We start from the raw sequence: 27,896 nt of genomic DNA on the forward strand, positions 1-27,896 counted from the left end.
CCCTTTAGTTTATAACACCTTTGTCCTTCTGGCTAAAATGCAACATCACATTTAGTCAGAGCACAGAAACAGGCCCTTCAGCCCAACTAGTCCATGCTGACCAAGAATCCCATCTAAGCTAGTCCCACTTCCCCAGTGTTTGGCTCATATCCCTCTCCTATCCATGTACCTGTCCAAGTACCTTTTAAATGTTGTTAATGTACCTGCCTCAACCACTTCCCCTGGCAGCTATTCCTATTAAATTTCTCCCCTCTCTCCCTAAAGTTATGGCCTTTCAGTTCTTGATTTCCCCAACCCTGGGGAAAAAACTGTGGGCTTTCACCCTATCTATGCCCCTTATAGTTTTATGCACCTCTAATATCACCCCTCATTCTCCTACGCTCTGATGAATGAGCGTATCAATTCTATTGTTCAGCCTGCTCATTCATTGCCTACCACTTCTATTACATTTGATCTGCCAGCAGTTCCCCTGCACCCGTAACACCTCAACAACCTGTCAACTTCAGGATTTATTTTACTTCTTTGAAATAGCTTTTGCAAGTTGCACTGGCTAACCAATCAGTCCCTAGTAGTTAATAGGAATAATGATCTCAGAAAAATGTCTTTGAAAGGTTCGATAATCTTACAACAGTTTCTTCCAGGCTTTTCAAAGCTTTTAGGATCTGTTCAAGGTGCTTTCAAAACATCATACCTTATGGGAAAAAATGCCCAGCTCACATTCTTATTAAAGAGCTCTAACACAAAGGGCAATTATGAATATAATAACAGTCACGATATGTTATAAATACTTGACCATGTGAAACAAGTTGAGGAACTTCAAATGGAAGAGGTGCTATTTAAGTTTAAGCATGTTGTTATTATAAATTTATAGGCAACAACTAGCTTTTTGCTGAGAACATTTCGAATTGTGGAATAGAACAGGAAGAGGTGAATGTTTTACAGGCAAGTTAAAGCTAAAATTTAGGATAAGATATTAAGATATTTATTTATTAGTCACATGTACATTGAAACACAGTGAAAAGCGTCATTTTGCGTTACTGAGAATGCGCTGGGGGCAGCCCACAAGTGTCGCCACTCTTCCAGCACCAACATAGCGTGCCCACACCTTCCTAACCCGCACATCTTTGGAATCTGGGAGGAAACCAGAGCACTCAGAGGAAACCCACGCAGACACGGGGAGAACGTACAAACTCCTTACAGCAGTCAGAATTGAACCCGGGTCACTGGCACTACGCTAACCACTACACTACCGTGCATTTGAATTCAGAACAGATTTTTGCTTTCTTGGCAAGATTATTTCTTAGGACATAGAACAGTACAGAACAGGAACCGGCCCTTTGGCCCATGATGTTGTGCCAATCTAATTAAGGTAATGATGCCTAATTAAACTAATCCCTTCTGCTTGCACATGGGCCATATCCCTCCATTCTCGGTATATTCATCTAACAGCCTCTTAAACACCATCATCATATATACTTCCACCACCACCACCCCTGGCAGTGCATTCCAGGCACCCACCACTCTGTAAATAAACTTGTCCACACATCTTCTTTGAACTTTCCCCCTCAGCCCTGATGCAGGGTTTTGACCCAAAACATTGACAATTCCTTCCCTCCCACAAACGCAGCTCGACCAGCTGAGTTCCCCCAGCAGATTGTTTGCTCCTCTGAACATTGCCCACTTGTGCATCCTTGACCTCAATCACTCCACCACCGACACTGTGGCATCTATTGCTCTGACTTTGAGCTCTAGAATGCATACAAACATGCCAACATACTAATTAGGAGTAGGAGTAAGCCACTTTGGCCCTCAAGTCTGCTCTGCCATTTAATAAGATCATGGCTGATGATTGTGATCTCAACTCCACATTCCTGCCTTCCTTGGGAACCCTTCACTCCCCCTTGTTTATCAAGAATCTATTTCCCGTTGCCTTAAAAACATCCAAAGACTCTCCTTCAACCCCTTTGGAAGAGAGTTCCAATCCTCAGAGAGAAAAACTTTTCCCTTATCTCTGCCTTAAATGGGCAACCTCTTTGGGTAGAGATAGAGACAAGGGGAAAGTTTTTTTTAAATAATAGCCTCACCAAACCAACCTCCTCTCTCAAGAAAATCAAAACAAAGCTTCAGATTCCAGAAATCTGAAAGGAAAGCAGAAAATGCCGAAAATACTAAACAGGTAAGGGAAACAGAATTAATGCGTCAGGTCCTAAAATGTTAATACTGCTCTTCTTCCCACAGATGCTACCCGACCTGCCGAGTGTTTTCAGTATTTTCTGTTTTCATTCCTTTATGCTTCTTAAAACCCCTCTGATCAAATTTTTAGCCACCCATGTAATTTCCATTCTTTGGGGGAGTATCATTGTGTGTCTAGTTTGAGAAGCATCCTGTTATATCTTATTACCTTGAAAATACTCTATAAATATAAGCTGCTGTGGCACAGACACCCAAGCGTTGTGGCTCTTCCTGTTTTGTTTCTTGAGTGGCAGTTCCAAAGTGTTTCCTAAGTTTTCAATGTGGCGTTTCCTGCATTGTCTCATCTTCTTGTGTGTTCCTTGGTCAGACTCAGAACATAGAACTTAAATAAGCTACAGCACAATTCAGGCCCTTCGGCCCACAAAGCTGTGCCGAACATGTCCCTACCCTAGAAATTACTAGGCTTACCCATAGCCCTCTATTTTTCTCAGCTCCATGTACCTATCCAACAGTCTCTTAAAAGACCCTATCGTATCTGCCTCCACCACTGTTGCCGGCAGAACATTGTGGGTTCAAGTCCCATACCACAGGTTCAAGCACTCTGACACTCAGTGCAGTATTGGAGGACTGCCTCACCACTAGAGCTCCTTTGGGTGAAAAGTCACACCAACACTTCTTCTGCTTGCCACCAAAGATCACATGCAGTGCTGTGAAAAAGAGCACAGTGTTATTCCCAGATTTCTGCCCCATATCTATCTCCCAATCAACATTTCTGAAACAGAAGATCTGGTCGCCATCACATCGCTGATTGTGGGAACTTGCTGTGCACAAGTTGGCTGCTGCTTAACCCACAAGGCAACAGCAACTACACTTCAAAAGTACTGTAAAGCACTACAGGATAATCGATATACAGGTGTGAAAACCATTATAGAAATATGCATCCTTCTTTTCTAGTTGGGAACCAATTGGATTTGTACTTAAGAGTCATACAGCAGGGAAACAGGCCCTTCGGCCCAACTCGTCCATGCTGACTGTGTTGCCCAGCTAGCTTGTCCCATCTGCCCTCATTTGGCCCGGAGCCCTTTAAACCCTTCCTATCCGTGTACTTATCTAGATGGCTTTTAAACGTTGCTAATGTGCCCACCTCAACCACTGTTTCTGGCAGCTCATTCCAAATATGCACCACCTTTTGCACGAAGAAGCTGCCCTTTTAAATCTCTCACTATTGAGAGATTTAAACCTATGCCCTCTTGTTTTTAGCACCCTCTCCCTAGGAAAAATGCTATGCACTTTCACCCTGCCTATACTTGTGATCTTATATACCTCAGGTCACCCCACATTCTAGGGAATAAAGTCCTAGTCTAAGCAGCCTCTCCTCGTAAGTCAGGCCCCCAAAATCGAGGCAACATTCTGGTAAATCTTTTCTGCACTCTTTCAAGTCTAATAACATCTTTTCTATAACACGGTGACCAAAACTATATACAATGCCCCAAGTGCGGCCTCACCAATATCTTATATAACTGCAACATAACTTCCCAAATCCTACACTCAATGCCCTGACTGATGATTGGATTGGATGGATGGATGTCACATTGGAACTTGGATTGGATGCCACACTATGTATTGAAAGAAAATTCCTCCAGGCCCTCCAAGCTGCTTAACATATAGATTAGAAAGGCTTAATCCACTTCATGTTAACTACATGCGTGGATACTTGCAGTTAACTTTAAACAATAAGTGGAGTACAGTTCTGTCAAATGGAATTGGTTCCAATCAATAGTTACCCATGGTAAGAACGAGAGAGAAAATTAAAATTTATGCTGGTCTTGTCCAAGATTTATCTGGTCTAAAAATAACTGGGCTAAAAGGCTTCCGCTGAATCAGTAAGGTGTGTTTTATTGCATATACAGCTGACTTTTCCTTCAGGACATGGTCAGATGATATGGTAGTAAATGAGAGAGATTGTTCTCATTTTAAAATACCAGCAACATTAAAACAAGCTCAAAGCTCTTTTGAACAGGGGCAGGTTTAGGTGAAAGGGTCAACATTGTACAGGCAAAATGGCCCACTGTTTCACAATCCATGGAATATAGAGAAACTGTTATCCAAGCACTATCCATGCAGATTAAACAAAGACTACCTTGACAAGTTTCATCCAGAAACAACTCCATACCAATTTGAAGCCGCTTTGAAATGGGTCAATAGAGTGGAACCCTTGGCGAGGAACTGGAGCGAGGAAAGGGCTGCTTATTTCCTCCTTGTCCAGCGTCAGAAGAGTGAAAGAGGAAAAAGAAATTTAAGCAGGTTCTATCTTCTCAGCAGGAACAGAGGAAGGCAAGGGGTGCTGGGAATACAAAGTGAGAAGGAAAGGGCAGGGAAAAAGATTGAGAAAGAGAGAGCCAAGCTTCATTTTATTATTGTAACAGGGTTCCTGCACACACTTCTGGATGCATTTTTGAACAGGAAAGTAGCTGAAGTGAAGCCTCTCTCCACAGGTCTCTACAGTTGTGGCTTTGTCACATGACCAATCATTTCACCAGGTTTGGGCAAGTCAGTATTTATTACCCATTCCTCCCGTGTCCTCTCTGGGCCATTTCAGTTACGTGCCAACCACATTAATAAGTCAGGAGTCACACATAGGCCAGACCAGTAAAGACAGCAGATTTCCTTTCCTGTTTGGATGTCAGGAAATGAGATTTTTTTAGTCAAACTTGCAGTTTTATGATCAGCATAACTGAAGACGTGCACTTAAGTATTGCATTTAAATTCCCCCAGATAGAATTCAAAATCCTAGTCTGTATCTTACACAAAATGTTACCTCACTCCAGCTTATAATGGGCTTCTGGCTTCTTCAACCTGTCAGTCTTCACTGTTGGGTTTTTAAACCCCCTTTATCTCAACATATCCACTTGCTGGGATTGGAAGCTGCCTCATTACTTGACCTTCAGCTACTCTCACCATCAGTTCCTTAACATGTCTGTTCTCACAAAGCCCTGCCTTTCAATCCCAATTCACTAGCTGATTGGATGATTTTAGATTGCCAATCAAACCTTAACCTAATAAATAGGTGCATTAAACAATTGTCTTTTTTTATTGATGCCTGTGAGATTCTTCTCCAGGAATGATGTCTTTAATTACTAGAAAATTCTTGTGAGTTGATAACTGTTAATTAAGAGGCTGGGAGGCTAATTGGCTGCTGTAACTTGCCCCTAATGTGCAGGTGAGTGATAGAATCTGAGTAGTGGTGAGAGGAAAGTTGGAGAGGAAAAAATAGGATGAGTGTAAATGGTTGGCATGGATTGGTGGGCTGAAGGGCCTGTTTACATGCTGTATTCCTCTAGGGCTCTAAAATAAGAAAAGCTAGAAATACTCAGTAGGTCAAGCAGCATCTGGCAGAGAAAAACATAGAGTCAAGGTTTCAGGTCGATGAACTTTCATGAGAACTGGGAAATGTTGCAAATGAAAATTGCAGAAAGAATTTAACTTGCAGAAGGAGGCCAGAGTCAGTGTGAACAGTTGACTCCCTTTCCTGAAGGATGTCAGGAAACTGTAGGGGAAGTCTGTGATAGGGCAGGATCAGAAGAGATTGACACAAATGTACTGAAAGAGGCAGGTAATGATATCACTGGAAAAGCAGTGAATGGGAGGCAAGTGATATCTGAAGCACCAGAAGAAGGGTGAGGAGACCGGCTGGAAATGTGAGATGCAAGAGACTGATTATCTGAAATTATCAAATTCAATGTTGAATCCTGGTGCTCTCAAGTCTGAAGATGAGATGCTGTTCCTCCAAACTTTTGTTGGAACACCATAATAGGGTAAAGATTGAAGATAAGATACCTTTATTAGTCACATGTACATCAAAACACACAGTGAAATGCATTTTTTGCGTAGATTCTGGGGGCAACCCGCAAATGTTGCCACACTTCCAGCACCAGCATAGCATATCCACAACTTCCTAACCCATACGCCTTTGGAATGTGGGAGGAAATCAGAGCACCCGGAGGAAACCCACGCAGACATGGGGAGAACGTACAAGCTCCTTACAGACAGCAGCCGGAATTGAACCTGGGTCACTGGCACTGTAAAGCGTTACGCTAACCACTACGCTACTGTTCCTGCCTAAAGGGAAGTGGGATGATGAATGAAAGTGACAGGTGACTGGAAGTTCAAATCATCTTTGCTTTGGAGAACACCTTCACTCAGTTACCCAATCTGTGCTTGGTCTTTCCAGTGTAGAGATAACACTGAACATCGTGCAGTGCATAAAATTGGAAGATGCACACTTGAATCACTTTTGGATTGTTGATTATCCTCATTGGTTTCAATCCTTGCAAGGGTTTGATTATTTTCATTGACCCTGTTTTGGCCTGCTGTTTTTTTTAAACAGCAAGGAGTGGATTGAGGATACCACTGTGTGAATAAGTTCACTTTGCAAAACCAGTCAATTAAATCCTTGCCTGCCACTCGATTAGTCAGCAATGACCCTGTTCACAATACAGCAGGAGCCCGATTCACAGGTTTATGGAGGAAAGCAGATGTGTTATCAGAATGCTGTGATGAGAAAGAGCTCAATGTACCATCTGGTCCTCGTCTCACCTCACGGGGACTTGGCCGGAGGCTCTTGCCTGGCTCTGATTACCCTCTGAGGCTAAACATGGGGATGAATTGTCCAGAAATACTATTTGTGTTGAGAGGCAGAGCTGAGTATAATCTGCTTTTAGTTTTGAAAAGAAAACAGCAGCATGATATAAAAATCTTCGTTGCTGTCAATTTTAAGTCTCTTGTATTTTAGTTGCAGGGCTTGAACCAAGTGGTAAGTAGACATTACATAATCTAAAGTACAGACACCTTGCTGTATTACAGGCACCTTGTATTAGTAGGTCTGTTTCTAAAAAAAACTTTAACAGGGTTGACAAATTTATGGGATTAAAGGAGTGTGCTGAATTTTTAATTGTTGGAAACAGTGTGACTAGAAGGGAATTATCGGGGTTCCAATATTGGCAAATGCTGCTGTTCTCCTGTAAAGTAATGATTTAATAGTAGATAGTGTATATGTTGAAGTACTGGTTAAATTTTTTGAATTAGTATTCCAGAGATGTAGACAGACAACTTGGTTCAAATCCATTTGTGGCTGCTGTTGAATTAGAATTCAGATTAATAATTTAATTATTTAGTAGTTTTTTTAAAAAAAATCTAGTCAATAGTTTTAATGACTGCAGAACTATTGGCCTGTTAAAGAAACCAATCTGTTCACTAATATCTTCCAGGGAAGAAATCTGCCAACCTTGCCCATTCTGGTCTATATGTGACTCCAGACCCACCAATGTGGCTCACTCAATTGCCCTCTGAAATGGCCTATCGTGTTCAAGTGGCAGCTAGGATTGGGCAAAAAATGCTGACCTTGTCAGTTCTTGAAATTGGGGACAAGGTTGATCACTTCCTTTAAAATGGGCTTCATGTCAACTCTACAGCGTTGCCACAGTGTGTTGACTAGTGCATATAAGAAGTGGGCAGTGAAACTTCAATCCTCCTGGGTGATGGAGAGAAATGCAGCTTTACTGGGCATGTGTATGTATTCACATTTGATGCAAGTTGTACATGTAGATGCATCTGTGCTCATTGTTAAAGTTCAATGATTATTTTGGGGGGAGTAGGGAGTCCCATCAGTCATTTGTGCTGCAGTGTGGATAAGATAATTATCCATCTCATTGTGGTGGAATGTCCACCAAGAAGTTTATTGTAATTGTCAAGGTTTATCCTGAGCAGCTGCATAGCACAGGACTATGATCTACAGGCCACTTCCAGTGACACACACCAAAATGAATGTCAAATGTTGCTGGAAGATCAGTGAACGACCCACTTTGGTTTGCCTGAAACCCTTTTGGTCTTCCATTGTCAGGAGATGCCCATAAGGGAATTCTGCCAAATGGCACACCCCAGGGTACAGGAGTACGTGCTGAGGGATGCACTGAATGTCACTGCAGCCACTGAGGGGCAAATACCACAGTCTAGGTTCTCCCACCATTGGACTGAGGGGTGTGTAACATCCATATGTGTGCACTGCCTGTGTGTGCAGCTCCCATATTTTCCTCTGTGTGATGTCAATGTCTGTGTGTTAATTGTTTTGACCAGTCAGTTTGGGTGCTTGGAAGTTCACAAGATCACAAGACAAGGGAGCAGAAGTAGGCCATTCGGCCCATTGAGTCTGCTCCAAAGAAAAGGGGAAAAAGAAATGAGAAATGAGGGGGGGGGAAGAGATTCTGCTCCATGAGCAAAAAAAAACTATTCTAACCCCAATTTCTGGCCTTATCCCCATATCCCTTGATACCTTGACTAATTAGATATCTATCTATCTCCACCTCAAAGTGCCTCCAATGATCTGGCCTTCACTGCTGTATGTGGCAAGGAATTCCATAAATTCACTACCCTCTGGCTAAAGAAATTTCTCCTCATCTGTTTTAAGTTGTCAGTGGCTGTGCTAGAATGTTGGATTCAAACCAGAGGTGACCTTGGCTCTGAAATCGAACGAAGCTCCTGTCTATTACCTTACCCTAACCTGGTAGATGCTGTTCATTTATTTAAGAGATCTTATCACATTCTGACTTTGATTCAGAAATGTCATATCAGGATTCTGTGAAACGTGGCTTGTGAGGAACTTGGAGTCTGTATATTTTTTTTGATTAATTGCTTTTTCGGGATCTGTGTGTCTCGGCAAGGCCAGCACTTATTGCCCATCCCATGTTGCCCTTAAGAAGGTGGTGAGCTACATCCTTGAACATTTCTTCTGAGGAGTCCCAGGATGTGGAGTTGTCATAGTAAATCTGCTATTAATATGGAGGAGGGCAGTGTGGTGAAAGTTATGCTGCCCCAGCTTTTGTCCCCGCTGATTTCAAGGTGAATTAAGCACACGTGAGATTTTATTCATTTAACAAAGCCCCCTTCCTTTAATTTCATGCTCACTTAATTTTGTGCATTTTTCTGGAATTTTCTGCCGGCACTGTGTGAGGCATCAACATGGGAAATGATGATGCTTTCAACAAACGAGCAAAATGTGAGCTGAACCCAGAGAAATCACAAGCCCAATATTAGCTTGGTGCAAATGCACAGATGGAGCTAAGCATCAGAATGGCTTCAGCATTTGCAACTCTCTGAAGTTGTGCCGCTGCTTGTAAGATGAAGGTAGTCTTCTAAATCTCCCGGAGGCTTTTCTCCATGGGGATTCGTTTGTTTATCACACTCCACGCCTCTCGTCTTCAGAGGGAAAAAAAGGTCTTCCTGAAGGAAACCAACGGATATTTGTTTTCCTTCACTTTTGGAGTGCTTGCTGTATAGTTTGGCATTCTTAATCCAAAAATATACTTGACTTGTAAAACATACAATTGTGATTCACGGAAGAGAGTAATTCAATCATTCCCTTATCAAATGTAAAAGTCATTAATGCTTCACCCCCAAAACACTGCATCCATGAATCGTTTCAGAGTCCAATGGTGGGAGAACCTAAACTGTAGTCTTTCCCCTCAGTGACTGCAGTGACCTTCAGTGCATCCCTCAGCAGGTACTCCTGTACCCTGGGGTGTGCCATTTGGCAGCATTCCCTGATGGGCATCTCCTGACAATGGAAGACCAAAAGGGTTTCGGGCAAACCAAAGTGTGTTGTTCACTGATCTTCCAGCAACAGTTGATGTTCATCTTGGTGTGTGTCACTGGAAATGGCCTGTAGATCATAGTCCTGTGCTATGCAGCTGCTCGGGATGAACCTTGACAATGACAATAAGCTTCTTGGTGGACAATCCACCACAATAAGATGGATAATCATCTTATCCACACTGCAGCTCGTGGTAGTAATGAGATCCTGGCTATATATGAAAGACCTGATGAGATGACCCATCTCACCTTTAACAAAGCAAGGTTTTGATGCTGCTTTGAAGTTTTTGACAGGCTGCTCAGATCCACTGCTTCTCCCACAGGCCCCAAGAACACTTCTGGCAAACCACTGTTTGCTAGACTTGTGTTCAAAGCTGTATTCTTTCCCTGCAGAAACTTTTCTACAAGGTACAAGTGGTGTGGTATGGTTCAACTGAATGGAACATTTCCATGACAACAAGGCCAGGCCCATCCTTTGCGACACTGGGGTCAGGTAGAACTCCATGTAGTGACACTTGGTGTTTGCCTACCCAGCCTCAACATGTAGTGTGATACAGCCACACACTAAGATGGCTGTTATGATGAGGGTTATAGGTAAAACAAAGTACAAGAAAATCTCAGCAGGTCAGGCAGCATCTGTGGAAAGAGAAACCAATGTTAAAGGTTCAGTTTGAAGGTCATGTTAACACTTTCCACAGATATTGCCTAACCTGCTGAGATTTTCTGGTACTTTGTTTTTATCTACATCCCTCATCCAAACAGCCAACTGTTTTTATTTCAGATTTTTAGCATCTGCATATTTTTGGTTTTCAGGCTATTCTGGATATACTTCCCAACCCCATGGAGACCTATACATCATGTTTCTACAGATAGGTAATGTTTTGGACCATTTTGTATTATACTTGATGCCAGGGGATTGTACAGTACTCAACCAAAGATTCTGGCTGACAGACAACCTAAGCTTCCAGTAAGTCCACTTTTCAACCCACTGCTGGGCACTGATGAGATAAAGACACTTTAGTGCTCAGCCATCTGGAAATCAGTGAGTAGTTGGAATTACTGACATGACTTTGGTGCTAACTAATCCCATTTCAATTCAGTTTCAAAATCCTTCAGAAAGAGGCCATTTCATGCTTTTGACTGCCAAAGAAATAATTACAAGAATGTTAAAAATAGAAGCACAATGAGGCCATTTGGACTCTCAAGCCTGCTCTGCCATTCAATAAAATTGTGGCTGGTCTGATCTTGGCCTCGGCTCTACCTTGTTTATTCCCCACTATCCTTACCTTCCCTCTTGTCCAAAACTCTCTCCCAAGTCCACCTTGAATATATTCATTATTGAATATATTGAATATGTCTCCACTGCCACCCCCACCTCAAGGTAAAGAATGCCAAAAATTCATCAGCCTCTGAGAAACAGAATTCTGCTCATCTGTCTTAATGGGCAGCCCCTTATTTCGTACCTATGCCTCCTAGTTATGCAGGAAATTGTATGCAAGGCATCTCTATTTTCATCAGAGGTCTTGGCCACAATAAATTCCAACTGTCCCCATCAACAGAGGGTCAGGTCTTTGGAGAAGATATAATTTTGCAATGAAAGATTGGCCTCCCATTTAAGCAGCATTTTTCAAGATCTCAGGAGGTCTCAAGACATTACGTGGTGGTTCAGTGGGTCACACTCTTGTTGTGAGTTCAAGACCTGCTCTAGAGATTTGAGCATAAATCTGGTTCTGAAGGAGTGCTGTGTTGGGAGTCTTGAGTTTTAGATGATGTTAAATTGACTATTTGTTTGCCCCTCGTCATCATCGTGGCTATCCCTCGAGGTCGAGGATGATGGGCTTCGTTCCGTTGATCTATTTATGGGCTCTCAAGTGAGCCCACAGAGCGAAGATGCCTGCGTGTATTTGTTTAACGTGTACTTGATGTTGCACCACAAAAAGCACATAATACTTCACAAATCAACCAACTGATTCCAATGGCACGGAAACCATGACGATTGGAGCTGATGGATTTGTTGCAGCCTTCATCCGTCTTCACAGCTGTTAAGTTCAAAATAACTTCATCCGCCTGTTCCACCATTGAGGTCTTGGTTGGATTGTTCTTTGTCAGGGACCTCATCATCGACCTTACCGCCATGGGTGACCCTACCAGGAGCATAGTTCCAGACAGCATCGCTCTCGGGATCTCAGGACCACACAAGCTTCTCCATGACAAGGTGACAATCCATGGAGAAGTTGCCCCTCTGGTGGATGTGAAGGAAGAGATGGCAGAGTCTAAGGGAGATCTCCTTTCTGACTCTGAAAATTAGTAAAGGCAGATTATTGCATTGGGAAATTGTACCAAAATGCTTCGGAACCAATAACACCGGAAGTATAGCAGCTAATTTATGCACAGTAAGATCACACAAATGGTACGAGTGTATTGACCAGATCACTCGTCTTGTATTAATATTGTCTCCATATTTGCTACTGTGTAACACCTTGTTAGAGGTAGAAGGTATTCCAAGACTTTGAACCTGACTGAAGACTCTTGAGTCTTTGGATTTTGAGTTTCTCAGAAAATTTGTTATTTTTTGTGCTGTTTGGCACAATCTGGGCCTTGCAGGAGATGCTGGACAGGGTGAGGGAGTATTAAGGGGGCTCATTCCATATTACATAGAAAGCAGCTGATCTGTAAGCTTGAGCAAGCATTGTACATGGGTATGAACACCAGCTTCTGTCAGAACCTGTTGGTAAACGCGTTCCTGATTATTTGTTGGTCTCTGGATTCACTGAATTCCTATCAATTATCCCTTTACAACTTTCACAGGAAGCTCAAGTGAGCAGTTTCTAATGGGATCCACATGTCACATCAAATGCAGAGTATTTATTCCATTCCCCACCCATTAGCTGTTGCTGGCATGACTATACTCAATCTCTTGTGACTGGTGCTGGGATACAAGAAGGAACACGAGAGAATTGGGAGAGTGCCGTGCAGGAAAGCATTATCCAAATCACCATCCAGGGCACACTTGGGTACATAGCTGATCCTGGTGCTGAAAGACTCCAATTTGATGTTGTGCAAATCCTTAATTCAGGTGATCCAAATGTACAGAGAAAGTTGAGGGAAGCAGCCCAAGTTGGACTGAAACAAAGATTATTCCATGTATTCCACATCACTGTCTTCATTTACCTATCAACTGGATGACTTCATCTACAGCTTATCAACATGGCAAACTTTCCCTCCCTTTATCAGAGATATTGGGCTCATACAATTATAGTCGTAGACAGCATGGCAACAGATCCTTCATCCCAACTCATCCATACCGACCAAGGTGTTGCGCTGAGCTAGTCCCATTTGCCTCCAGTCCTTTCCGATCCATGTACCTGTCTTGTATCCTTTCTCCCATCCATCCCTTCCCCCACCTCTACAACTTAACTGGGAAAGAAGAAGAGTTAATTTTAACTCTTTCCACAGATGCTGCCCAACTTGCTGACTGTTTTCAATGATTTCTGATGTATCCTTAATGTAGCTGAGATGCATCTCAACCAGAGGGCTGAGGAATGAGTCAATGTATAGTAAACCCTTAATCTGCTATTTAACCATTGGGAAATCCTGATAGTTTAGCATCAGGATTACCAGGTGATGTTTACAATGCTCTGTTCTGATTCTGGTTCCTATGCTCCCTTCACACTCACTGGGCTCCTGGTTGCTGCACTCTCTCCAAATTCACCAGGGCACTGTTCCCCATGCTCTCCTTGGTGGTTAGGGTCACATTTCCCCCAAATCCTTTAAGTATACCAAGTTAGTGGGCAGGTACAGTAGTGTAGCGGTTAGCGTAACGCTTTACAGCGCCAGTGACCTGAGTTCATTTCCAGCCACTGTCTGTAAGGAGTTTGTATGTTCTCCCTGTGGCTGTATGCGATTCCTCTGGGTGCTCCAGTTTCCTCCCACATTCCAAAGACTAACAGGTTAGGAAGTTGTGGGCATGCTATGTTGGTGCCGGAAGCGTAGCGACACTTGTGGGCTGCCCCCAGAACACTATGCAAAAGATGCATTTCACTGTGTTTTGATGTACATGTGACTAATAAAGATATCTTATCTTTACTGCAAATTTTAATGTTATATTCTGTAACATTTTCAAATAAAAAATGATTTGAACTGTTGGGTATTAATGTCCAATAGTGTGCCAGATTATCAGAGTTTTACTGTATTCTGCTATCTAATTGGACTTGCTAACACCTCTGCCACAATAAGTTTATCTCGTAAATACTTCTGCAGGAACAGTCTGTGCTTCTGAGTTCTTTTGTATTCAGTGGTTTAGGATGTGAAGGGAATTAAGGGATATGGGGTTAGTGCAAGTATGAGGCTGAGATAAAAGGTTAAACATGATTTTATTGAATAGCAAAGCAAGTGAGATGTGACTGGTCTACTCTTGTTTCTACTTCTTTTATTCTTGTGTAACAAAGCTCTATTATATAGGCTGAAAACCAACAACCAAAATAGAAGTTGAGAGCCTCAAAATCATGACCACCAACAACGTATCTGTCTTAAAGCAGGGAGTTGATAGGATCTAGAATATGCACCATTTATGGGTGCTGGAAGCAGTTTCTGGATTAACCTTCAATGTGGAATTGGGTTATGTTCTTTGAAAGGAGGTGAGAAACCTCAAGCATAGTGGAGAAGTGGAGGGAATGTAATTTGTTGGATGATTTCAAAGAGCTGGTAAAGTCACAATGGGCTGAATGGTCTCTTGGTGTGAAGTTCTTCCAGCAGCTTGGTGGCATGGGGACAGTGTAGTGATGAAGTTAGAAGAATTACTGCTTCACAGTTCCAGCAACCCAGGTTCAAGCCAGACCTTGGGTGCTGTCTGTGGAGTTTGCATGTTCTCCCTGTGACTCTGTGGGTTTCCTCTGAGTGCTCTGGTTTCCTCCCACATCCCAAAGGTGGGCAGTTGGCGGGTTAATTGACCACTCTAAATTACCCCCAGTGTAGATGAGCAGCTAAATCTGGGAGGAGGAGGAAATGTGGAGAGAATAGAATACAATGAAACATAGTGGAGAACAGGATTGCTGTGTGAGCTAGCATAGACTCTGGGCCAAAATGCTCATAAGGAAAATAAAATATTCTTGGGAGGATTGAGCTCAAACCTCCTGCTGGTATTTTGAACTCATGGACCTGAATCCTGCTATTGTCTTGGCCCTGGCTTTTTTTGCAGATCTGGCATTTTGCCATCAGGTGGTATCTTGAATGGGAAGCTTTAAGAACACCTGAGACGGAGGTGCTTGGGGAGGTGAAGTATGGTTTAATTAAGAGAAGACTGAAGGAGAGTCAGAGTAACCTTGCAAAACCTAGTCACATGGAACAAATGGAATGTGGGGAGAATAAAATGGGTTTGCTGTGGATCGTTGCTGGAAGGTCAGTACAAGCAATGGGTAAAATGGCCTCTGTCCATGCTCTGACTTCATTTGTTGTCAAGGCATTAATGTCATTGGATTAGGTCCACTGGTTGCATCCTGTACTTTTCCCTTCCCACCTCGGTGACACTGGGACCAATGCATTGATCTGTGGATTGACTTTGGTTCAGGGGTTACCATTCCTGGCCCAACTCACCAGCTTATGATAAAGCATTACTTTAAGAGACCACCAAAATCCAGGCAGACCCTCTCAATACCATTAGTGAGTGCTGCACTTGCATAAAATATGCAGTATAGAAACAGGCCATTTGGCCCAACTGATTCACTGTTCTTCACATGTCTATCAGCATTATCCTAGGTCCCCCCTCCTGCTTCAAATACTTGTCCAGCCCCTTGCCCCCTTTAAATGTATCAATACCATTCACTTCAGCCAATTCCTCTGGGAGTGAGCCACATTCTCACCATTGATTGAGAAAGAAGTTTCTTCTGAATTTTCCGTGTGACATTTTTTTTGCTGATTATTTTTAACGAGGGGCTTTACTTGTGCTCTTCCCCACAAGTGGAAATGTTCTGCCTTTAATTAGCTTCCCTTGAGGGAGAAGAGAAGCAGTTTGTTCCTGATGCGTATACCCTCACTCGCACCACTGTTGAAACGTTCTCTTGAGCCTCTGCATCCTTTTCATTATATTTTGACCAGACCTGTACACAGTGATCCAAGCCTAGTCTAATCCAGAACAACGAGAAATCAATAAAACTGCAGATGCTGGAAATCTGAGATAAAAAGTGGTGGAGACACTCTGCAGGTCAGGCAGCACCTGTAGAGAATGTGTTAAAATTAATATTTGTATTAGCCCCTTGTCAGAACTGGGAAAGAAAACAATTGATGTTAGTTGCAGAGAATGTCTCCTACCTCAGCTGAATATAGAAGATTTCATAGTGTTATTCTGTAGAATTGAAGGGTTATCCCTAGTGTCGAGGTCAGTAGGTATCCCTCAACCAAAGTCATTGGAACAGATTATCTAATTGTTGGTCAAAACATTCACTATATGACAACAGTGACTACATTTGCAGGCCCTAGTTGCATTTATTTGGCTATAATGGACAGACCACATGGTTGAAATTTGACATGTACTCCTGAAGAACACGCTCAATTCCAAGCTCTGTCATGGGATCAGATACTGGGGTGGATGGAGGAAAAGCTTCAAAGTCTGCTGGAAGAAATGAAAAATTCCCCACTGACTCCTGGTAACCTCAATGACCAGTCAAAGTGGGGAAGGAGTTTTGGGATGACATTGAGGACCTCAAGCCATACGTCAGAAGCACAGTGAGGGTCTGCACAAATGAGTGTGACACCTCACAAACCAGCTCCCCTCTGTGCAAGAGTAGGAATGTCTCACATTGGCTTCATCAGTCACTTTGAAACCCACAAACCTGACATGAAGCATGCTATCCTCAATCCCGAGAAACTGCCTAAGAACATAGAACAGTACGGCATGGTACAGGCCCTTTGGCCACGATGTTGTGCTGACCTATATAAACCCACCCTGCAATCAATCTAACCCACCCCTCCTACACAGCCCATAACCCTCCATTTTTCTTGCATCCATGTGCCTATCCAAGTCTTTTAAATGTTCCTATTGTATCAGCCTCTACCACCACCCTGGCAGTGCATTCCAGGCACCCACCATTCTGTTTGTTTTAAAAAAAAATAGACCCTATCTCTGATGTCTCCCCTAAATGTTCCTCCACTCACCTTAAATGGATGTCCTCTGGTATTGGCCATTGCTGCCCTGGGAAAAAGATGCTGGCTGTCCACTCTATCTATTCCTCTCATAATCTTATACACCTCTATCAAGTCACCTCTCATCCTGCGTCACTCACAAGAGAAAATCTCTAGCTCGCTCAACCTTTCCTCATAGGATTCTTATTCAGGCAGCATCCCGGTAAATCTCCTCTGCATCCTCTCCAAAGCTTCCACATCCTTCCTCTAATGAGGTGACCAGAACTGAACACTGTACTTGAGTGTGGTCTAACCGGAGACACTTATAGAGACTTCATTAGCTGTTAAGGTCATATGCATTATAAATTAACTTTCTTCCTTAACACAAGGAATTTCTGGAAAGAGCAGAGGCAGATCCCTCCAAGTGAGAGTTGCCCACACAACCCCTCGAGTCTACTTCACCCTTCAGACTCAACAACAACCCTCCCTCTCCTCCTCTCCAATGACAATAATGCATTCAAGTACAGAGTCCCTATGGTTCCATAAACCATCACAGATCAGTGACCAAAGCACCGAGCCACATATGGCTCAGTGGGTAGCACTGCTGCCCTTCAGAGAGAAGGTTGTGAGTTCAAGCCCCATCCTAACACACACGTGATGTAGACCCTCTTAGTGTTCTATGCTGTTTACAACACGATAGCTTCTTCCTGATGGATGGGGTGAAGGTTCCCTTGTACAATATGTGTACCACCCAACTACTGTCGACCATGGGCCAGATCAGGCGAAGAAGGAGAAACAATTTACGGAAAGGCTAATCAGTCCAAGCAAGAGAGTAACCCTCTCCAGATGCCACTGGGTATTTAAGTGGCTGATATAATTCCTTATTGAGAGAGTCCTTCATTAATTTGTTGTCTGATGAACGCAGCAGGAGGAATATCAACTCGAGCATTCATTCGAGGCAAATTTCCGATTCAGCTGCCGGAAATGTGTGGCCTCCCACGGGCTGGAACCAAAGTGCAACGAGACCATATTAATTAACGTCCCTGCGATGCCAAGCCTGGGGACGTGCCCCAGACAAGGATCTCACGTTAGCAAAACCTCATGGGTGAATGATGAATGTACTGGATTAACACTTGCTGTCACTGGCATCTGGAATGGATGATTTTAACACTTTAGCACCCAAATTTTGCACTTGCATATGAAATGCTGCAGCTTAAATTCATAAATGTTAAGATAAGATATCTTTATTAGTCACATGTACATCAAAACGCACAGTGAAATGCATCTTTTGCGTAGAGTGTTCTGGGGGCAGCCCGCAGGTGTCGCCACGCTTCCGGCGCCACTTGCGGGCATTTGTATCAGATAGTTCCCAATATTTAAGCCTAGCGTTTCAATACATCCATTGATATGGTTGGGTTTGTGCTTTTAACTAAAAGTATTTGTTTTCAAACAATTTGAGAAATTGTAGATAAGGAGTGTTTTGCACAGGCAATGTCAATAAATAGCAACAGATTTGGAGCCAGTTTCGTTCTAGCAGGGGTGCTTGAAGGGGAAGTGTTGATTTTCCTCTGATTCTTGTTCTGAAGAAACCAACAAGGCATCAGTTTCTCACCTCATCCCAGAGAGGAGTACATCTAATAATCCAGCACTCTGTCACAGTATGGGGAGGTCTCAGTATGTGTCAGAGCCTTGAGCCCTGACAGAGACTTTTCAACCCCAGGAATGGATCAGTAGTAATCTAAAGCTTCACACGGTTATGAATAATGTTACTGCAAAATGCCAAAGTGCAGAATCTGTGTGGAACCAAAATCTACCAAACTACCCTACCTCGTAATTATCCCACAATCAACACCATCAAAAGCAGCTGTTTGTGGGACCTTGTTATGCTGTTCTTGTTATTTTAATTCATTTGTTGGTGGTATCATTGGAAAGGCCAGCATTTATTGCCTATCCCTGATTATTCCAGCCTTGATAGCTTGCTCCTCTATTTAAGAGTCGGTTGTATGAGCTGGAGTCAAATACAAGTCAGATTGTGTAAGGACGGCAAATTTCCTCTCCTGCAGCTTCCTACTGAACCTGTGGTATGTTTTACACCTTTAATTAACATGTTAAATTCCCCAGTTACCATGGTGGGTTGTGAACTCTACCTCTGCATTATTTGCCCAACCTTTAGAATTTCTAACGCAAGCACAGTGCTGCCCTGGAAAGTCCTGCTGCATTATCTTGCAGTTATGTAGCACCTTTTACAACCTCTGGCTATCCTATGGAGTCTGACAGTCAGTGAAGTACCTTCTGAAACAGAGTTACTGCGGTAATGTAAGAAATATGGTGGCCAAGTAGAGCACTGCAAGATCCCAGAAGTATTCTGATAGCTATTTATACCCATGAGGCTTGAATGATGAAGGTTGGCAGGATCACTGGGGAAAACTTCCCTGCTATTCTTTGAAATATTGCAATGTCTGGGCCACCATGGGTTCACCACCTTCACAAGGACAATTAGAGATGAGCAATGCTCGTTGTCTATACTAGCACCACAAGATCCCCACCATCTAGGCTGTACCATCTCACAGTTACCATCGGGCAGGAGGTACAGAAGCCTGAAGTCCAATACCACCAGGTTCAAGAACAGCTACTTCCCTTCAACCATTCGATTCTTGAACCAACCTGCACAACCCTAATCACTGCCTCAGTATAGCAACACTATGAACACTTTGCATTAAAATAGACTTGGTATTTGTTCTAAGTCTTGTAAAAATTGTGTGTATTTTTTCTTTCTTGTGAATGCTGCATATCTGATGCTATGTGCCTGTGATGCTGCTGTAAGTAAGTTTTTCATTGCACCTGTGCACACATGTACTTGTGCATATGACAATAAACTTGACTTTGACTTTAAAATAAATAAAAGAAATTGCACCCACTAAGGGCAGAGTAATTTCCCCAGACGAATGCAGTGAGTGGAGGATAGTTGCTTAGATTATGTGCATAAAATCAAAGGGGTTCTTGGTTTACCATCCTCTTTGAAAAACGGTATCTAATAATGCAGCTTTCCGTCGACACTGCACTGGGAGCATCAGCTTGCATTATCTCCTCTTGTAACCGGGCCCATTGAGTCCATGCTGGTTCCCAAGGGACTGATCCTAATAACCCCACTCTCCTTCTCCATGGTGTTTCCCTTGTACTACCTTGACGTACTTGTGTTTTGAAATGATCTGTCTGGATGGAATGCAAAACAAGTTATTCACTGTATCTTGGTACATGTGACAATAATATACCAATACCTTTCCATTTTGCTATTAACCTACACTGAGGGGTAATTCACAGTGCACAATGTCCATTGGAGGAAACCGGAGCACCCAGAGAAACCCCACATGGGTCACAGAGAGAACACACAAAGTCTGCACAGACCCAGTGTCAGGATCAAACCCAGGTCCATAGACCTGTGAGGAAGTTCCACTGTGCCACCAATTACCTGGGACTTGAACACGACGATCATTCTTTTGAGTGGGACAATAGCAAAGTGGGTTGAGCCACTGCCTCTCAGCTCCAGTGACCCCGGTTCAATCCTGACCTCCGGTGCTGTTTGAGGTTTGCACATTGTTTTGCACGTTGCACAATCTACCTTGTTGTGACCTTGCACCTTATTGCACTGCACTTTCTCTGTAGCTGTGACACTTTACTCTGTACTGTTATTGTTTTTACCTGTACTACATCAATGCACTCTGTACTAACCCAATGTAACTGCACTGTGTAATGAATTGCCCTGTATGATCGGTATGCAAGACAAGTTTTTCACTGTACCTCGGTACAAGTGACAATAATAAACCAATACCAATATGTTCTCCCTGTGACTGTGTTGGTTTCTTGGTGCTCTGGATTCTCCCTGCTTCTCAAAAACATACAGGTTGGTGGGTTAACTGGCTGCTCTAAATTGCCCCTAATGTGTAGGTGAGTGGTAGAATCTGGGGGGAGTTGATGGGAATGTGGAGAGAATAAAATGGCATTGGTGTAAAGGGGAGGTTGATGGTTGGCACAGACTCTGTGGGCCAAAGGGCCTGTTTTGATGCTGTATGACTCTTTATGGTACAACACTTGCTATTTGGTGACTACAGTGATTTTTTTTTTTTGCTAAGAGCAATATATCAGCATGGGATTGACTATCATGTCTGAGGTGGATCATAGAGCATGGAAAGAGGCCCTTTGGCCCAACTCGTTTGAGCTGACCAAGTTGCCTATCTGAGCTATTCACATTTGCCTGTGTTTGGTTGATATGACTGTAAACTTTTGCTGTCCATGTACCTGTCTAAGTGTCTTTTAAATGTCATAATTGTACCTGCCTCTACCACTTCCTCTGGCAGCTCGTTCCATATACCCACCACACTTTTTTTTAAGTATAAAAAAAAGTTGCCCCTCGGATCTCCTAAATCTTTTTCCTCTCACTTTAAACCTATGTCCCCTAGTCTTGGATTCCCCTGCCCTAGGGAAAGCTTTGGCTATTCACCTTATCTATGCCCCACACGATTTTATAAATCACTATAAGGTCACCCCCACAGCCTCTTTTGCTTCGGCGGGGGGGGGGGGGGGGGGGGGGGGGGAGAAAAAAGTCTAAACCCTCTAATCCCAGTAACATCCTCATTAATCTTTTTTGCATCCCCTCCAGTTTAATTGCATCCTTACAGCTTGGCAACCAGAACCGTACACAGTACTCCAAATGTGGCCGTACCAACATTTTGTACAACCTATTTCAATAGTGGCCTTGACTTATTTGTGAAAGCAGTTTACAGTGAGCATGAATGTTGGGAGCAAGTCCAATTATAATGTCGTCATTCATCTCCTTGGTAATAGTCAAACATTGTGAAATCAGTGCAGCTTGAGATTATCAATCATCATGTGTCAACCGTGAATTAATTGTTTAAAGTGCTTTGAGCTGATTCAGCCTTATAAAATGCTGCTGAAATGCTCCCGTCTATTGCCCTGCATCATCTCCAGTTGGTGGCTGCTTAGGGAAATACTTTTATAAAAGATGTGCATAAAATGTGATCGAGTATCTATTGACAACATGGCATCAGCTGGTGAAGGTGGTGTTGGGTCAATTGAAGTATTTATTCAATAAACAGTATTTAACAGGCAGAAACTACAGCAACTGCACTCCCTAAAAGCAGGGTCATTTAGCCAGAAGAATGCGGTGTGGAGGTTGGTTACATATAGATTATGTATATAAAATCAATCCGAGTTTTTTGTAGTAGTGTGGTCAGCAAGTCTGAGTTACTGAGGTCTCTGCCCTGTGAAGCCGGAAGTCATCATGATTCCCCACTGGATATGACTCATCTCGGCCAACGAGCCTTCGTAAGCAACCGACCCGACAATTGCCACCCCTGCCCAGTGACCAAGGGGACGTGGGAAGCAGACAAAATTGTGAATGGAATTGTTACCTGTACTGGAGGAACAATGAAAACGAAGGGAGAAGTTCAACAGAACAGCCAGTGCTGTGGGACCTGAGTTACAAGGACAGACAGGAGAAGCTGGGATAGGTCTTCTTCCAGCAAAGAAGGTAAGCAGAGACTTGATCATGAGTCCAGAACCTGGAGTCGTACAACGTAGGGTGGGTCCAGCCACTGTGTCCATGCTGATCATCAAGCACTTTTCCATGCTAATCCCATTTACCAGCACTTGGTCCCTGGCTGGCTTTGCTTTGGCAATTCAAGTGCTTGTTTGTATACTCCTTTAATGTTGTGTCCCCAACACTCAGGCAGTGTGTTCCAGATTCCAACCACCCTCTCTATTGGGGGGAAAAGTCCTTCCTCTGATCTCTCTTAAACTTCAACCTCTTGCCCTAAACCTATGCCCTCTAGTGTTAGACACCTCTGTTATGGGGAAAGGTTTCCTGCTATCTCCACTTGTAGTTTTATATACTTCCATCAATCCCCCTGCCCCAGTCTCTCCTCATAACTGAACCACTCCATCCCAGGCAACATCCTGGTGAACCTCCCGTGCAATTATGTCCTGTCTGTAGTGTGGTGACCAGAACTGCACACAGTACTCCAGGTGTGGCCTTACCAATGTTTTATAAAGTTGTACCATCACCTCCCTGCTCTTGTATTCTATGCCCTGGCAAATGAAGGCAAGTCTCTCTTAGATGGAGAGTCTTTCATCTGGTACAAGTGTTGGTGACCAGAGACTTAAGAATACCAAGTGGGGAGGTGAAGTTGTTCTTTTACAGTGTATATATAATTTGGAACTAGCCCTCTAACAGGACAGTTGAAACAGCTTCAAAAGGGAATTGGATAATCACTTGAAATGGGGAAAGATAATGCATCAAAGGGGAAGGAACAGGAGAGTAGCACAATGGAGAACTTTGCAGAAGAGTTGACTCTGGGATGATGAACCAAATGTCACTCCATTTAGTACCATCAGATTCCATGGCTTGCAACGAATAGCCAATGCATACAGTATGGTGCACAGCAAGGGTCAAAACCTTTGGCAGAGGGTAGTATATCTGAATATGGAACACAAGGGAGGTATAAACTGTTTGCAAGTAACATTTGATGAGGGCTGTCAGTTATACCTACTCCTAATTGCGATCCTTTAAATGGTGAAATGATTATCCCTACCCCATCATGAGGCAAAGCTCTCCCTCTTCAGGGCTATCATGGTATAGGAATTAACCTCTTAACTATAGTAACAGTTTGTAGCAACACTAGTAAATTCCAGTGCACTCAGTACCTCTGCACTTGTAACCTAAATAAATCATTCCAAGATGGATTAAGGGCTTTTCAGCAGACAAAACGTGACACTTGGGCCACAGTCACAGAGAAAAACCAAGAGGGTTAGGGAGGGGGATTTCAGAACCCCTGTGCCTCATGTGAGATTGGAAGTCAGGGAGACCAAGGCAAGGATTTGTGGGGCTGGAGGGTTGCTAGGAATGTGAGTGATGGAGGAGAGAGATTGAGTATGGCAAATAGCGAGTTATCAGTGTCGGGGATAGGAGTTTAGGAGACAGGGAAGAGTCGGGAGTGTGAGACGCAGAGAATTGAGAGATTGTTGTGGAGACAGTGGGAAGATGGTAGTGGAGAGCAGGAAGGGCTTGGGGCTCAGTATATACTTGTCGTATTGGGGCCTGACACTGCCTGAAGTCGTCTTCTCCCAGCAGTCCAGATTTTGATCTCTCCTCGTTGCCTACCACCACACAACATCTGCCTCCGTCAGGAGAAGATGGATCACCTTCATTATCTGCAGCTAGGCATTAAGCTCGATCTTTCTCTCTGCTTATTTATCGACTCAGGGAAGAAGCCATCCCACCCCAAGAGGCCACTGGGAGCCATGATGAACCTCATCCCGCCCACAAGGCAAGTGAGGAAGGGACCATAAAGAAATTAGCAACATTAAAGTAAATTGAAAGACATTGTGGAGGAGAAGAGGGAATAGGGGAATTGTATGATGGAATAGCTGCCAACAATTGCAGGAATTTAAAGACAATGTGATAAGGAATCGTGATCATGAGCACACATGGAGTTTGGGTTTGAAATCTGTTCTTTTGTTATTCCATCTCTGATGCCCACAAGAAATCACGAAAGAATTCCCAAGGAACAGAGGACCTTCCCGAGCAACTGATGTCACAACTGCCTTTTTAACCCTTCCTTTCCCACCATCCAGAGTCCCAAAGATCCTTGCAAAGAAAAAAAAATTGGTAAATTTGTCTATTATTGTCACATGTACCGAAGTACAGAGGAAAAACTTTGTTCTGCATGCCATCCACACAGGTCATCTCATCACATCAGTACATGTACTGTGCTGTAAGGTTCTATGTTCTACATTGAGGTAGCACAAGGGAAAAAATAACAATGCAGAATATAATATTACAGTTAGAATGCAGTGCAGGCAGACAATAAGGTGCAAGGCCATAACAATATAGATTGTGAGGTCAAGAGTCCATCTTTTCGTACTAGGGGACCGTTCAATAATCTTAGCGGGGTAGAAGCTGTCCTTGAGCCTGGTGAAATGTGCTTTCAGGTGTTTGTATCTTCTGCTGCATGCTGCTCGATCTGTTGAGCTCCTCCCACTGATTGTTGCTTGAATCTTTTGCTCTGTCCGCCTGCTAATCTTTTCCCTGATAGAGCTCGAAAGGGTAGTCATTTCAGGAGTCCGGTGTTGGACCTGCACAACGAAACTACTGGGGATGTTGGCCTGGGAGAGAATATCAACGTTGGTTCACTTATCCTACCAGTGAATAGGGAGGATTTTGCGGAGATAGTCTTGCCGTCACCTCTCCAGCGTTTTGAGGCGGTGGCTTTAGATTGCCCATATCTCCAAAGCACATCAGACGGAGATCACCACTGCCCAGTAGATTGTTTTAATCTCCCCTGCCTCTCTCCTTCCATTTTGTTCTTTCCCCGCACCCAGCCCCTCCCTCCCTCCACTGTTCTTGCCTTCACCATTCTTTAAAACCTGTTTCATCTTTTCCCAATTCTAATGAAAGTTTAACTCTTGTTTCCTTCCCTGACCTGCTGAGTATTCCCAACTAATCCTTGTTTTAAAACCAGCTGTTGGTTTGGGTTGTGAGATGGCCTCCGGGGTTCCACCTGGTGGTAGCAGTGCGCATCTGCAGGGGTGCAGTTTGTCGGTGGAACGCATCACAAATTTAACATACTTTTTTTTAAATCCATCTAGCTGCTGCTGAACCAGTCCCATTTCAAGGTCTTCCAACAACTAGGGAGGGCAGAGAAGCCCTTGTTCATCCTAGGGAATTAAAAGAACTGCAGATGCTGGAAACCTGGGGGGGAAAAAATCCCAGAAAATGTTGGAAACATTCAGCAGGTCAGGCAGCATCTGTGGAGAGAGGAAAATGGTCAACGTTTCATGATTGAAAGATCCCAGACCTGAAACATTAACTATTTATTTCCATTGATACTGCCTGACCTGAATAAAGTGGGTCTCACTGTCTCAGAGCCAGGTTCACTCCTGTCCTCCGGTGCTGTCTATGTGGAGTTTGCACTTTCCCTCTGTGACTGTGTGGGTTTCTTCCAGGTGCTCTGGTTTCCTCCCACATTCTAAAGACATGTGGGTGGGTTAATTGGCTGCTGTGAATTGCCCCTAGTGTGTAGGTGAGTGGCAGAATCTGGGGGAAGGTGGGGAGAACGGAGTACAGAGAAAATTGTAACTCTTGGAAGTTGCCCTCCAAGCCACACACCATCCTGACTTGGAAATATATCGCCGTTCCTTCACCGTCACTGGGTCAAAACCCTGGCACCCCGTCCCTAACAGCATTGAGGGTATACCAACGCCTCAAGGACTGCAGTGGTTCAAGAAAGCAGCTCACTGCCACCTTCTCAAGGGCAACTAGGGATGGGCAGTTAAATGCTGGCTCAGTGTATGAAGCCCACATCCCTTGAATGAATATATAAAAGAAATGTTGTGGGAGCTGGTCTGTTTGATGAGACATGGAGCAGAGACAGACACTGATACATGAGGAAAGATGGGAGGAGCATACCTGTAGTGTGGACGGATCTACAGTATCTTGTGTCACATATCCAATGTAACCATCCAAAAGACGGCACTGCCTACAGGGCACCCCCTCAGTACTGCACTGGGCTGTCAGCTTGGATTCTTGTGCTCAAATTTCCGGACTGGGAATTGAACCTACATTAGATGCGAAAGCTGAGAGTTAAGGTGCTGAAGTGTTTGAAGAGGGATGGGGAGGAGGCTCGTGTGCAGAGCCTGTAATGGACGTCAGGGCTGGGTGGCTGTAAATTCTGGTTAGGTCATTGACTGTAACTGCAGCTACTAAAAGTATGTTGGCAACAGCAGCTCAAAGTGATGGACTCAGCAACTACCTCTAAAGGAATAAATTGTGTCGATGTTTTCACACACCGATGTTTTCACAGGACGAGAGGGCACAATCTTAGAATTAAAGGGCACCAGTTTAAAACAGAAATAAGGAGAAATTTCTTTAGCCAGAGGGTAGTGAAATTATGGAATTCGTTGCCACGTACAGCTGTGGAGGCCCAATCATTGGGGGTGTTTAAGGAGGAGATTGATAGGTATCTAATTAGTCAAGGTATCAAGGAATATGGGGATAAGGCTGGAAATTGGGGCTAGATAGGAATAGTATTAGTTTAACTCATGGAGCAGACTCGATGGGCCGAATGGCCTACTTCTGTTCCTTTGTCTTGTGATGTAAACCAAACCTTCGAGTTATGGTTGAACACCCATCACTCATGTGTGAGGAACAAAAGATGGACATCTAACCGCGACCACCCCTTGAGCGGTGAGTTGGCCCAACACCTGAACAGCCTCAGCTGGGACAGTTACTTCAGTCAGTTACCTGGGGAAAGACCAGCCCCCCCTAGAATTATAGTATGCGACTGAGATAGGGGAAGGAGATGAAGGATAGGCAGGTGGGAAGAGGGGAAGCTATGGGAGTAGAGGGGTAGTAGGTAAAGGGCATGTGGAGAGGGGAGGGAACGAGATGGGGAGAGGAGGAGTGGGGCTGCTTAGAGCGGGAGGGGCATGGGAAGGGAGGAGAAAGATAGCAGAGAGTACTGGAGAGAGCGGATAAGGAAAAAGGGGAGGAGGAGGGTAGGAGGGGATAGGGAGGGGCAAGGGGAGGGGGGAGAGGGGAAAAGGGATAGGTTAGTGGTGTGAATAAGAGGATGAGGAGAGCAGGAGATGGGAGGAAGTTGGGAGAAGTGGGAGTGAAATGGATATGGTGTGGGGTGAGAATGATGGGAGGTGTTGGATATTGAGGGAAGGAGGAATTGAGGAGAGGTGTGAACAGATGGGAGAAGGAGGAGGAGCGGGGTTTGAGGTGAGAGGGGAGACCTCAGCAAGACTGCAGTCCCAGAGGGACACCAGAGACTGTTGTGTACTCTGCTTCACAGAGACATGGCTGCCCCCCCCAGCACTCTGGACACAGCGCTCCTGCCCAAGGGCTTCACCATCCACCGCGT

The sequence above is a fragment of the Pristis pectinata genome, chromosome 32 (genome assembly GCF_009764475.1).
Source record: "Pristis pectinata isolate sPriPec2 chromosome 32, sPriPec2.1.pri, whole genome shotgun sequence".
Lineage (NCBI taxonomy): Eukaryota > Metazoa > Chordata > Chondrichthyes > Rhinopristiformes > Pristidae > Pristis > Pristis pectinata.